The following is a 7,496-nucleotide window of genomic DNA, read 5'->3' as shown; positions in this document are numbered from 1 at the left end:
AAGTAGCAATTTTCCCGTAATTTATGAAAGCATTTTCTAGGACCAAAGTGTGCATAACTGAAATGCGTATACCAAATCAGCTTATTAACCCACTCATCAGGAATACAAACTAACCAAACAGATTTGTCGACCGATTTTCGTTTAAAAAGAATGTCATTGCGAACTAAATAATGCTGTCTAATCGCTACGCTTTCCTTTCTCCTCCACTTCTCCTTAATGTCCTTCCAGATTGGATCCTTATTTTGCTCCTTAGCGATGTCCTGGAGCGAAGACGAAATAAAGTTCTCAAACGCAACACCTTGAATATACATCAAACAATAATTGTTTTCCTTGCAGTCCTCTTCAGCACTTTGTTTCAAACCCATAGGTGCAAGTGATAAAGCACCAGCAACAATATTTGAAGAGCCCTGTATGTAAACAATACTAAAGTCAAATTCCTGTAGATACAACGCCCATCGTGACAATCTTTCATGAGTTAATTTTGTTGACATAAGAAATTCCAGAGCTCGATGATCGGTGTAAACCTTAGTATGTCTGCCAAACAAAAATGTCTGAAATTTTGTAAAAGCCCAAACAACAGCCAAAGCTTCAAGTTCCGTAATCGAATAATTCTTTTCTGATTTAGAGAGAACACGACTTCCAAATGCAATAGTTTTCTGTACTACAACGCCGTTTTCTTCTATCTCTTGAAATAAATGTGCACCTAGGCCTTTGTATGATGAGTCCGTCGCCAAACAAAAATCTTTAGATAAATCCGGATGTTAAAGAAGTGGAGCAGCAACTAAAGCATCACGAAGTTGTTCAAATTCTGATTGAGCTTCCTCATCCCAACACCAATTAGAATTCTTTCCGGATAGTTCACATAAACGAGGTGTGGCCAAATCGTCCAATTTAACAAAGCGTCTGAGAAAATTACAGACACCAAGGAAACTACGAACCTCACGTTTTGTGGTAGGAACAGCATAATTACGAATAGCGTCTAATTTTTCTGGATCAGGAAGAATACCTTCTGTAGAAATAATGTGACCGAGAAATTTCACCTGAGAACGACCAAATTCAGATTTTTCTAAGTTCACTGTAATGCCAACTCTTGCAAAGATACGTAATAATGAATCCAAAATTTTGTCGTGCTCACTCCAAGAACGTTTAGCAATAAGAATATCGTCAACATAAGAAGTAATATTGTCACGAAGATAAACAGGTAAAATTTCGTTTAAACTACGAATGAATGCTGCAGAAGATACAGTAAGTCCAAATGGTAATTTCCGAAATCTCTTTTGGGTAAATTAGTCATATCCGGTTATTGTTTACTTACTCTCTAGATAGATTGATAGTAGAAGAGTTGTTTTGACAGATGCAAAGAATAGTAAAAGAGTAGGCAGCGGTGCAGAAAACTAAAAGGGAAATAGCACCACTACAGCTCGGGGCCCTATGCACGCTACGGCACATATTCACTTAGTGTAGTGAATCCCCTGAGGACTTTAATAGCCGCACATAATTTCTAGTTTGTGACTTAGTGGCAACTTTGGTGGAAGTGCGTAATAAATTGATCTAACCATGCACATGGATGTATGTCATTCTTAGAATTGCGGAAGATCTTAAATTTCCGAACAGTCAAAAAGTGTTTATAGTCAAAGTTTTCGCCTCGTGGCGACAAAGTCCTACCCCGCCTGTCCCTGTCCCAAGGTCGATTATTGTCAAGTTCACGCGCCTGGCGCTCTCTTGTTGCATCACGTAAATGAAACAAATTATTTTCTTCAAACCCTTCTGCTAAACTAACATTTGTCAATTTATCTGAGATCTCCTCAACTCTTTCCGATGAGTCACTTAATTGTTCTTTCTGTTTATTTACGTCTTCTGTAAATGTCGCGACTCGGGTTTCGGTGTTGTCACATTTAGTAGTTAACTGTTCATACTGTTGCGTTAAGTTATTTATTCTGTCATTTGGTACGGATTCCTCGATTCTCTCAAATATTTCTTCCTTATCGTGTGCACGTTGTAAATTTAACTCTGAAAATTTCTGTACTATCGCACGATCTCTTTCTTCCTGTTCTCTATCCTGTTCCCTTTGTCTAATCTCTACTGCAATTAATCTATTATTGTGAGAATTCAAAATCGGTTGTACTTCTTCTCTAATTTCTTTATTTGATTCGTCTTTCATGTATTTGAAACATGTCCCTGTTCGTGAGCCTAACTGTGTTTCCATTGTTCCCATATCAGTTTCTAATTCAGATAGTAACTGTGATCCCACTGCTTTCATCTCGGTTTTAATTGTTCCTATTTCTGTTTCAATTGTTCCTATTTTTGAGCATAACCGTGTTGTCATTGCTTTCATCTCAGTTCTAATTGTTCCTATTTCTGATCCCAAATTTAATATTGCACTCATTAACTGCTCCATTTATTCTGTCGTTAACCACGTAATCTGTGAATTTTCTGATTGAGAAAAATTTTGAACTGTTTCCGGACTATTTTCCCGACTTATTAAATTGTTTTCAACTCCATTATTCATCATACTGTTGTCCTGTGTTAGCGAGTTCCCCATGTCAACAATTTCGTTATTCTCACTATTCATCATTTTTGCCTTTTTCATTGATCGCGTAATCATTTACAAAACATAAAAAATTCGTCACTGTACGAAAATTACACACAATGCCTCCCTATCTCCAACAATACCATTCACACGAAATGTTTCCCTCAAACACGATTAACGAACAATTGAAATAATTTCACTAAATTGTCAAACCCGTAGACAAGACAACAAATTTAAATTTTGAAAAATAAAAATACCATTAGAAGGATGACAATTACCAGATCTACACATGCAAAATAGACTACAATTACTAAACTACAAATTACTACAACAATACTACTGTCTACTATTTTTACAATCAGAAGAATTCCAAGGGACGATCCGAAGCAGCGGTCGCCACGTGCATGGGGGCTTAATTATTATAATTGGAAATCATTTTTATTTTTCGTAGCTGTATGTCCGATTACGTAGTCTCGTAAACGGTTGGCCCTGACTAGTATTTGTACGCAATCTGACTGCATAGAATAACAACAAAGAATGAAATGAAAATTTTCGTTAACACAATTAATTAATTAATTAAGTCCCCAGCAGCTATAAAACCAACGCAACAACAAAGCAGAAGTGTAACTGTTCTGTGTGTGGGAGTGTGATTCAACGTACACATCTGGCACGGTTCTTCTTCAATAAGACAAGAAATTTTAAATATCATTTATACTGAAGTAATTAAAAAAAATAGAAATAGTATAACTGCACAAGAAAACCAGAATTACACTCTAATACAAGAACACAAGCCAGATGCTTTGTTGACTGAACCTGTAATGACGCATTATTCAGGACATTGAAATAATGAGAAAAAAAAGAAAAGGAGTTTGTTACCTTCATTTATATTGATGAAAAGCACTCTAATCATTACAATATCTCCACACCGACTCGCTACTACCACATCTCAACAAGAACTGACTACTGCCACATCTCGACAAGCACTCTTCACTACGACATCTCAGCAAGCACTCACTACTACGAGTTCTCAACAAGCACTGCCCTCCGCTACTTCTCAATAATCACTGCCAGTGGAGGCGGCAAAACAAAACTCTCTGGCGCTGTGGCTCAGTGTAGCCACCTTTCAACATATCCTCCAACAAATAAAGTCATACGTGAGAAGAATTATTCTTTCATGATGTTTCCGAAAAATTGTCATAACAGGTCGGATCTCACAAACATTAGTTCAAGTCTGTGTGAAATCTTATGGGACTTAACTGCTAAAATCATCAGTCCCTAAGCTTACCCACTACTTAACCTAAATTATCCTAATGACAAACACACACACCCATGCCCGAGGGAGTACTGGAACCACCGCCGGGACTAGCAGCACAGTCCATGACTGCAGCACCATAGACCGCTCGGCTAACCCCGCGCGGCTTCAGAAACATTATCCCTACGACGTACGCACATAAGTAATGCCTGTTGATTTTACAACATATATTTCACTCCAGTTCCAAAGCCTTATAATGATAGACCAGAACGTGAAGTAATCCACTTGGCCCTTAAGAAATGTTCAGTACTGTGTAAAAATGCGTTCAAAGTAACAAGCAGTTCTTTGCTGTCGAAAATATCCGTTTTAATTATGATTTTGGAATCCTCAAATTTTCAAGACTGCAGTAATATATGCTTCCCACGTCTTTATGTCCAGTCATGCGTCATGGCGGTGGTCTAAATTTCACTGAGGTAATCACAGTGCTTGCATGTAATGGGTAGAGAACGAGTGAAAAATGTGACATGGCGCTCCCAGTACTATGCGTCAATTGTTGCGGCAATCATATAACAGAGAACCAAAACTGGTTGTGTTTCTTCAGGAAAAACGCTACAGGAGCTAAGTGTTACTAAACGAGTGCTTTTACTGAGGCAATATAGTCATTAACGTCGCTACAGTCGATAGTATTCACTACATCCTTCGTCTCAGTTGTTAAAAAGTGTGTCCATTCAGTCCAAATCAACAGCGTAAGCACGAACACATGTTAATGCAAGTGAAGTTGTAGGACAATCATTACTTTCACTCCAGAAGCAAGCATATCAGTCGCGCAATATACCTAGACCATCAACATAATAAAGTCGTATTTAAATAAATAGGAGCATAAAATTCAACAGGCAGTATGCTAAAGTTCATCACTGGCAACATAAACCTTGACAAACATAAGACCAAACGAATAAACAGCAGCTTTAAAGTGCCGGTCAAACGCCATCAGATTATCTTACACTGATGTATAACATATTCGAAGAGGATCCGTCCGCGAAAGCATTGATCTGTACATCTGCCTTGCTAAATTGGTTCCCTATTGTAGTGTAACCTAAATGGGAATAGCACACGCATGGAAGGACTCAAACTAGTGATATTGGTAAAGTCATTCTACTTATGATTCCAAGTGATACGTTTTAAAGATACTGAGGCCCCTATACAATGAGGTTTATGGTCCCCACTGAAAGGATGATCTCAACGAGGAGAGGGCTAAAGGTAGTTTACCTACCTTCATTACGGGAACGTCGCCTTAACGAGTTATGGAAGAAAAACCTTGGAGCGAACAGTAAACCGTAGCCTCGTCTGGGTTCTAGAAGCTTCTAAACTGTTTTCATCGTGGATTCAGGCGATATCAATGTACTATCGAGTAACTACCGCTGATAGATTACGATACACAAACAGGCTTTCCTCTGTAGACTGCTTCTAATAGATAAACGTCTGTATCTATCTCAATGTTTACATCGAGCCAACACAGTGACGGAGTTGTATGATCCGCTACATGCATTCGTATTAGATCTTAGACACATGAAACCAAATTTATACAGTAAAATGAGGTAAAAATCCTTAAAAGCGCATATTGACTTCACTGATGATAATATACTTATGAATTCTGTGGAATATATCGAACATCTACTTTACTCGTGTCCCCTCTTCCTATACCCAGTACCTTTCTTTTAGGATCAGGAGAGTGTACATGTACAACACAATATCAGAGTGTGCATGTACAAGACAATATCAAAGTACTTACACGTTCGAAACTTACATATTTAAAATACAGACATTTAAAACACATGAAGACTATTTGATTTAACTTCTGTAGTAAGTTGTCGTTATATATAACTAGTGAACCCGGCAATGCTTCGCTATTGCTAAATACACGGTGTGATCAAAAGCATCCGGACAGCTGACTGAAATTGACTTACAAGTTCGTGGCGCCCTCCATCGGTAATGCTGGAATTCAGTATGGTGTTGGCCCACCCTTAGCCTTGATCACAGCTTCCACTCTCGGAGGCATACGTTCCATCAGGCGCTAGAAGGTTTCTTGGGCAGGCAGCCTATTCTTCACGGAGTGCTGCACTGAGGAGAAGTATCGATGTCGATCGATGAACTGGCACGAACTCGGCGTTCCAAAACATCCCAGAGGTGTTCTATAGGAGTATCAGGACTATGCAGGACAGTCCATTACAGGGATGCTACTGTCGTGCAACCACTCCGCCGCAGGCTGTGCGTTATGAACAGGTGCTCGATCGTGTCGAAAGATGCAATCGCCATCCTCGAATCGCTCTTCGCCACTGGGAAGCATGAAGGTGCTTAAAACATCAATGTCGACCTGTGCTGTGATAGTGTCACGCAAAACAACAAGGGATGCAAGCTCCCTCCACGAAAAACACGACCACACCATAACACCACCGCCTCCGAATTTTACTGTTGGCACTACACATGCTGGAAGATGACGTTCACCGGGCATTCACCATACCCACACCCTGCCTTTGGTTCGCCACATTGTGTACCGTGATTCGTCACTCCACACAACGTTTTTCCACTGTTCAATCGTCCAATGTTTACACTCCTTACACCAAGCAAGGCATCGTTTGGCGTTTACCGGCGTGATGTGTGGCTTATGAGCAGCCGCTCGACCATGAAATTCAAGTTTTCCCACCTCCCGCGTAACTGTCATAGTACTTGTAGTGGATCCTGATGCAGTCTCGAATTCCTGTGTGATTGTCTGGATAGCTGTCTGCCTATTACACATTACGATCCTCTTTAACAGTCGGTGGTCTCTGTCAGTCAACATAAGAGGTCGGCGTGTGCGCTTTTGTGCTGTACGTGTCCCTTCACGTTTCCACTTCACTACCACATCAGAAACAGTGGGCCTAGGGATGTTTAGGAGTGTGGAAATCTTGCGTACGCAAGTGACACCCAGCCACCTGACCTCGTTCGAAGTCCGTGAATTCCACGGAGCGCCCCATTGTGCTCTCCCACGATGGTAGCTCAATAGAGGAAAGTCCACTGGACCTGACGGGATACCAATTCGATTCTACACAGAGTACGCGAAAGAACTTGCCCCCCTTCTAACAGCCGTGTACCGCAAGTCTCTAGAGGAACGGAGGGTTCCAAATGATTGGAAAAGAGCACAGATAGTCCCAGTCTTCAGGAGGGGTCGTCGAGCAGATGCGCAAAACTATAGACCTATATCTCTTACGTCGATCTCTTGTAGAATTTTAGAACATGTTTTTTGCTCGCGTATCATGTCATTTCTGGAAACCCAGAATCTACTATGTAGGAATCAACATGGATTCCGGAAACAGCGATCGTGTGAGACCCAACTCGCCTTATTTGTTCATGAGACCCAGAAAATATTAGATACAGGCTCCCAGGTAGATGCTATTTTTCTTGACTTCCGGAAGGCGTTCGATACAGTTCCGCACTGTCGCCTGATAAACAAAGTAAGAGCCTACGGAATATCAGACCAGCTGTGTGGCTGGATTGAAGAGTTTTTAGCAAACAGAACACAGCATGTTGTTATCAATGGAGAGACGTCTACAGACGTTAAAGTAACCTCTGGCGTGCCACAGGGGAGTGTTATGGGACCATTGCTTTTCACAATATATATAAATGACTTGGTAGATAGTGTCGGAAGTTCCATGCGGCTTTTCGCGGATGATGCTGTAG

This window comes from Schistocerca americana, chromosome X (genome assembly GCF_021461395.2).
Source record: "Schistocerca americana isolate TAMUIC-IGC-003095 chromosome X, iqSchAmer2.1, whole genome shotgun sequence".
Classification (NCBI taxonomy): domain Eukaryota; kingdom Metazoa; phylum Arthropoda; class Insecta; order Orthoptera; family Acrididae; genus Schistocerca; species Schistocerca americana.
This window is presented reverse-complemented; position numbering follows the sequence as displayed.